Below are 7,970 nucleotides of genomic sequence, written 5' to 3' on the forward strand. Positions count from 1 at the left end.
AAATTGTTAGCGACACCATGTTGCGTTTGGAGAGCTGCTGTGTGCCCAAACTTTGGAGCTCCCCCACAAGTGACCCCATTTTGGAAACTAGACCCCCCAAGGCACCTATCTAGATGCATAGTGAGCACTTGGAACCCCCAGGTGCTTCACAAATTGATTCGTAACAATGAAAAAGTGAAAAAAAAAACACTTTTTCATTTTTATGAATCAATTTGTGAAGCACCTGGGGGTTCCAACTGCTCACTATGCATCTAGATAGGTGCCTTGGGGGGTCTAGTTTCCAAAATGGGGTCACTTGTGGGAGAGCTCCAATGTTTGGGCACACAGGGACTCTCTAAATGCAACATGGTATCCGCTAACAAATTGAATGGAAAATCGGCTCAAATTGTTAGCGGACACCACATTGCGTTTGGAGAGCTTCTCTGTGCCCAAACTTTGGAGCTCCCCCACAAGTGACCCCATTTTGGAAACTAGACCCCCCAAGGCACCTTTCTAGATGCATAGTGAGCACTTGGAACCCCCAGGTGCTTCACAAATTGATTCGTAATAATGAAAAAGTGAAAAAAAAAACACTTTTTCATTTTTACGAATCAATTTGTGAAGCACCTAGGGGTTCCAAGTGCTCACTATGCATCTAGATAGGTGCCTTGGGGGGTCTAGTTTCCAAAATGGGGTCACTTGTGGGGGAGCTCCAATGTTTGGGCACACAGGGACTCTCTAAATGCAACATGGTATCCGCTAACAAATTGAATGGAAAATCGGCTCAAATTGTTAGCGGACGCCACATTGCGTTTGGAGAGCCCCTCTGTGCCCAAACTTTGGAGCTCCCCCACAAGTGACCCCATTTTGGAAACTAGACCCCCCAAGGCACCTTTCTAGATGCATAGTGAGCACTTGGAACCCCCAGGTGCTTCACAAATTGATTCGTAATAATGAAACGTGAAAAAAAAAACACTTTTTCATTTTTACGAATTAATTTGTGAAGCACCTAGGGGTTCCAAGTGCTCACTATGCATCTAGATAGGTGCCTTGGGGGGTCTAGTTTCCAAAATGGGGTCACTTGTGGAGGAGCTCCAATGTTTGGGCACACAGGGACTCTCCAAATGCAACATGATATCCGCTAACAATTTGAGCCGACAATTTGTTAGCGGATATCATGTTGCATTTGGAGAGTCCCTGTGTGCTCAAACATTGGAGCTCCCCCACAAGTGACCCCATTTTGGAAACTAGACCCCCCAAGGCACCTATCTAGATTCATAGTGAGCACTTGGAACCCCAGGTGCTTCACAAATTGATTCATAAAAATGAAAAAGTGTTTTTTTTTTCACTTTTTCATTTTTACGAATCAATTTGTGAAGCACCTGGGGGTTCCAAGTGCTCACTATGCATCTAGAAAGGTGCCTTGGGGGATCTAGTTTCCAAAATGGGGTCACTTGTGGGGGAGCTCCAAAGTTTGGGCACAGAGGGGCTCTCCAAACGCAATGTGGTGTCCGCTAACAATTTGAGCCGATTTTCCATTCAATTTGTTAGCGGATACCATGTTGCATTTAGAGAGTCCCTGTGTGCCCAAACATTGGAGCTCCCCCACAAGTGACCCCATTTTGGAAACTAGACCCCCCAAGGCACCTATCTAGATGCATAGTGAGCAGTTGGAACCCCCAGGTGCTTCACAAATTGATTCATAAAAATGAAAAAGTGTTTTATTTTCACTTTTTCATTTTTACGAATCAATTTGTGAAGCACCTGGGGGTTCTAAGTGCTCACTATGCATCTAGATAGGTGCCTTGGGGGGTCTAGTTTCCAAAATGGGGTCACTTGTGGGGGAGCTCCAATGTTTGGACACACAGGGGCTCTCCAAACGCAACATGGCGTCCGCTAACAATTTGAGCCGATTTTCCATTCAATTTGTTAGCGGACACCATGTCGCGTTTGGAGAGCCCGTGATGTGCCTAAACAGTGGAGCTCCCCCACAAGTGTCCCCATTTTGGAAACTATACCCCTCAAAGATTTTATTAAGGTGTATAGTGAACATTTTGAACCCAGAGGTACGGCACATTATTTGTTTACATTAGGTCATCATATTGAATAAGTTTTCATTATTCTTGAGCGCAAGTCCTCGCTACTTGAGTTTGCATCGGGTACTCAGGTATGCACCATGTACAGCGTGTGCTCGAGTGACATGCTCGAGTCCCTGCTCCGCATGTTTCACGGTTATTAGACACCCAAAAAAAAACATGCGGGGATCGCTCGTGCATGGCAGGCAATCCCCGTAAAGTTTTTTGGCCGCGAAGCATATGGGGCAGAGACTCGAGCATGTCACTCAAATACCCACGATACTAAATGCATACCAGAGCACCCGATGCAAACTCAAGTAGCGAGCACTTGCTCTCAACACTAGTCGCCATATCGTCATCTTTTTTTCTTACTTTTGAAAAAAATCCCAACCCCAGCCCTAACCCTAGCACAACCCTAGCCCCAGCACAACCCTAGCCCCAGCACAACCCTAGCCCCAGCACAACCCTAGCCCCAGCACAACCCTAGCCCCAAACCCAGCCCTAACCCTAGCCCAATCCTAACTCAAGAGTTTATTTTTGACGCCGTTCCTTGTGCGGTATAAGTGATTAGACGACTTTATTCTTCGGGTCGGTGTGATTACAGCAATGCCAGAATCATATGGGGTTTTTATGACTGACAGCTGTCACACACTAAAAGACGCATTTTTTGTAAAATCTAGTTTTTGCATCGCCATATTTTGAGAGCTATAATTTTTCCAAATTTTGGCAGACAGTCATGTGACGGCTCGTTTTTTGCGGGATGACTTGACGTTGTTATTGGTGCCATTTTCAGGCACGTGACATTTTTTGATCGCTTTCTATTCCGATTTTTGGGAGGCAGAATAAACAAAAACCAACAATTCAGGAATTGTTTTTTTTTTTTTTTTTTTATTCTGTTCCGCGTGTGGTAAAATTGATGAGGCAGCTTTACTCTTCGGGTCAGTACGTTTACAGCGGTACCACATTTGTATAATTTTTCTATGTTTTGGCGCTTATACACAATAAAAGCTATTTTATAGAAAAAAATATTTTTTAGTATCGCTTTATTCTGAGAGCTATAACTTTTTTATTTTTCGGCTGATTGAGCTATATGGCGGCTTGTTTTTTGCGGGACGAGATGACGTTTTCAGCGGTATCATTTTTATTTATATGCGTCTTTTTGATCGCGTGTTATTCCACTTTTTGTTTGGCGGTATGGTGATAAAGCATTGTTTTTTGCTTGGTTTTTTTTTTTTTTTTTTTACCGTGTTCACTGAAGGGGTTAACTAGTGGGACAGTTTTATAGGTCAGGTTGTTCCGGACGCGGCGATACCAAATATGTGTACTTTTATTGTTTTTTTTTTATTTTTTTTATAATAATATTTATTGATGGGTACATTATATTTTTATTTTTGGTGTATTATTTTTTTTATTTTTTTATAATATTTTTGCACATTTTTTTTTTTTTTTTTTTTCCACTTTCACACAGTTTATACACTTTATTACTTTGTCCCACTCTGGGACTTTCACTTTTTTTTTTCTGATCGCCTGCATGGCACAGGAATGGAGCACCATCCCTATGCCATGAAGGCTGTCAGAAGTGCACAGTGTGAAGATTGCTTGGAGATGCACTGCGCATGTCCAAGCAATCTTCCTGCTCTCTGGTGACCCGGATGTTGTCATGACGACATCGGGTCGTCATGGCAACACCCGGGAAGCCTTTGCAGACTGCGCTGGAAGCCGGAAGAGGAGGTGAGTATCGGCGATCACCTCCCCTTGCCCCCGCAATGCCGCGATCGACTTCGATCGACTTCGATCGCAGCATCGCGGGGATTAATGTGCTGGGAGCGGTGCGTGACCGCTCCCTGCACATAGTACCGGGTGTCAGCTGTGACAATCAGCTGACACCCGGCGGCGATCGCGCCCGCACAGCCTGTGTGCGCGCGCGATCGCCATGACGTACTAATACGGGTCTGGCTCTTAAGTCCCAGGGCACAGACGCGTATTAGTACGTCAGATGTTATTAAGGGGTTAAAGTCTCTTACTTGTTCATCTGTGTGTTTTTTTATTTTTGCCATTATGGGCAGGGTTTAGGCTTTCCAGATGTTTTGGCCTGATTCATCATTTGTGACTTTTCGAAAAGTCACAAAAATGTTGAGCATACGTACTCCAAGTCCCACCCTTGGAATGATTTTAGACGCCAGCTAATTTCTTGCACTGTTTTTAGAAAGATGCGACTTTTTACTCTGAGGTCAAAGACAAAAATAAAGACCATTTCTTACTTTACATAAAACTCAAGAATCACATTTTGAAGAATTTGACGTAAAAACCGGCAAGAAATGCCACAAGACAAAACAGAAAAGCGATGTAAAAAAAAAAAATCAAATGGTAAGTCGGGGCCATTGTGTTTCAGCCCTGTATGTAATGAATATGGCAGGAAAAGCTTATGATGCACTTGTTAAACAGATGTGTAACATGACATCAGTCACACATAAATTTATATATTAAAGTTTTTTCATGAAGTGTCCGTTAATAAATGCGATGCAAAAGGTGTGGCAGTTTTGGTCAGATGGCTTGTACAGGTAAAGAACAGTGAAAAAATTAGCTTCCCTTGAATAAGCGTCGATGACAATAGCGTTGTTAGCATGGAATCCTTAAGACAGAAGCTACGTTTTTTTCAAATGCCCAATTATCATAGTGACGGACCGATTATATTTTAATAGATGCTTCATTACAATCTAAATTATGTGATGTTAGCAAATGGAATTTGCTTATATCTGATCACGGCCCAGTAGGGATAAAGGTCAGAGAGACTTATCCCAGGAGGGAGCAGCTTATTTATGGAAGTTTCTTAAGTAGTTAAGGTATTGGTGACTAGAGTTCTCGACAGATATTGAAGAACATATCAATTCCCTGTGGATTTTCTGGGAAGCAGAATGTCATTCTACAGTACATCAACTAAGGAATGTGCCCCTCAGACTTGTGAGGCCATCATAACACTGGACCTAGTCGCAGGACAATAAAACCTTCACACTCCTTATCTATTAACTGCTAAAATATTTATAGCCAGAACTGTTTATCTCTTCCATAATAACTCTGCTTTTCATCACCTGTCTTATCTATTGCATTATTTTTGTTTCTTATTGTGTATAAATATGTGACTCTTCAGATTTTCTGGTATACTAGCCTAATGAAGAGACCTGAGTAGTCTCGAAAGCTTGCAATTTGTTACCATCTTTTCAGTTAGCCATTAAAAGGTATCAACCACTGAGGACTCTCAAATCTAAATATTTTTTGGGAAGCAGCAAAACAAGTGCCAAGGTTCAGTTTGCATACACTAATTACACACAGCCTCAGATGATAACAAACAAGCTTGGGTTCAGGCAAGATGTGATTTTAGAAGTCAGCAAAACATAAAAAAAGCTTTCTATACACAGATTTGGTAAATAATCCAACATACTGTTAGTTATCTTGGAAAATGGATATAAAGCCGCTAACCCAATCTTAAAACTAAGGAACTCTCAGGAGGCTACAGCAACAGACCCAGCTGAAATTAATGCACAATTATATGCATTTTATGTGGAGATTCATAAAGACCCTAATACATTTTTTGGTAAAGATACCCTTCTACATCAGAGGAAGAGCTTAGGAGAGCTATTACAAATCGATTAAATGTATAAAGCCCCGGACTGATGTACAAAGGAATTCTATAGAGCAATATGTGAACAAGTGTTACGTGTGCTTTTTAAATTGTTCAATTCAGCTCTTCGAGGCAATGGCACCCGTGACAGATGCAATATCTCCTACATCAAATTACTGCCAAAGTCAGGCAAAAAAAACGTAATTGCCAGGATCATATTGACTTATTTAATTAAAGGGATTATTCAGGATTGTTTTTTTTCCTTTGGGGCTAAGCACTCACTGGCAGGTAGAGGCTAACTACCAGCCAGTTCTTCCTAGCCACAATCTCTCCGACGCGACAATTTTCTTGCTTCCTGTGACATCACATCGACAGAGAAGCTCCTTCTCTTCTACTCTGTCGAAAAAATTCTAGGCAGAGAGGACTTGTACCCATTGATCAGACAGGAGATATTGACCTTTAGCAAACTTAATAGACGTAAAATGAAAATGATTTGAAAATGATACAAAATGCAATATATGCTTTTAAGTCATATGCCATGTCCCTGTCTTTGATGCGGGCTCACACGCCGAGACCGCATCTTTCCCGGCAGATGATGGATGATTTATCAGCGGGTAGAGCTTAGTTCCGCCCACAGATGTTAAATGCTGTCAATCTCTGAAATGCCGTTAAGTGATCGCCGGGTGCCGAAAGGTTGCCATGACAGCTGACAGTCTGCTTAAGAACCCAGTGCCTGTGATTACGATCTTCCTGTGAAAGTCAGCCTGTAGCTGGCGTTCATAGGAGATTGTGATTTTTCACAATACATAATGTTGATGCCCTGCTATGTATAGCACAGGCGATTAGACGATCGCAGCTTCAAGTCCCCTAAGGGAACTATTAAATACCGTAAAAAGTAAAAAAAAAATGTGAAAAAAGTGAAAAAAAATAAAAAAAACACAAAATAAAACTAGTAAAACAGGTATGCCAAAAGTAAAGTGTGCATAATTACTATTTTTTTTATTTTAAAACACTATTCTCCCCACCTCCACAATAAAAAGGCCATAACCAAAAATCCTAAGTTGTTGGGTAAGTACATGCATAGAACTTATGAGGCGGCAACAGCCACCAAAACTGTTGCGGAGCTTACAGCTGTTAAATTAGTATGTGAACTATTAAATATCTTTTTTATCATTTTCATTTCTTTAATCCCGCTTGACAAAAAAATAACTCAAGAGAAAAATTACATTGCTAGGGAGGTACACACCCGGAAAGGAACATGCGACAACAGCACCCAGTGTTTGTACAGTTGCTAAAATTGAACTAGTAAAACAAGTATGCAAAAAGTAAAAATTTTGAATTTCTTAAAAGATTAAAAAATATATAAAAATAAATAACATCCCTCTTTCCCAAAAAGGTTGTCACAAGAAAAGCTAGGTAGGTATATGTCTGAAAAGCCAACACCTACAGGCCACTGTATTCGTGTGGCATTTAATGGTGTAATTTTGGATTATTACAAGTGTGTAACAAAAAAAAATATTTTTTTTAAACACTTTCCTTTGACTTTAAGAAATAAATAAAAAAACACTTTTACGACATGAAATGGAAAAAAAATACAAAAAGATGTCTCTCATGGCTTTTCCATCTCACAAGCCAAGAAGTACAATTTTTCTTGGTTTGAATAGTTTTCTTCCATAGCAAAAATTAGGACTGAGAGGACTTAAACTGACTGTAGGGTTGTGAGAGCAGGAGTTATACTTTATCCTAACTCCATTTTGGTTTTTGTACGTGCATCTTCTGCTTACCAGGATGGAGTTTGAGCTGGTATGTGTGAGATAAGGAGTCTTTTGGAATGTCTTTGTCTAAAGACTCAGAGAAAACAGAGAAACGAAAGTCAGAAAGATGGGTGTAAGCAGTGTTAAGCCCCAGTCACACTAAGGGAGATCGCTGCTGAGTCACAAGTTTTGTGACGCAACAGCGACCTCAGCAGTGATCTCGCTACGTTTGACACGTGTCGAAATGGCCTGGACCATTTTTTGATCGTTGAGGTCCCGCTGGGTAGCATGCATCGGTGTGTTTGACACCTTACCAACGACCTCGTTGGCGACTCAGAACTGAGACACATAGACGTGCATTTGTGTTGCATCATTATACTGGTCGCTACGGGTCGCCGTATCGATGCTGCATCGTTGGGAAGATCTGACTGTTTGACATCTCACCAGCGACCACACAGCGAAGCAGCAACGATCCCTGCCAGGTCGTATCGTTGTCGGGATCGCTGTAGCGTCGCTAAGTGGGATGGTACCTTTACCTTTAGC

Source organism: Phyllobates terribilis, unplaced genomic scaffold (genome assembly GCF_046119375.1).
Source record: "Phyllobates terribilis strain yellow unplaced genomic scaffold, ASM4611937v1 Scaffold_2__4_contigs__length_985480577, whole genome shotgun sequence".
Classification (NCBI taxonomy): domain Eukaryota; kingdom Metazoa; phylum Chordata; class Amphibia; order Anura; family Dendrobatidae; genus Phyllobates; species Phyllobates terribilis.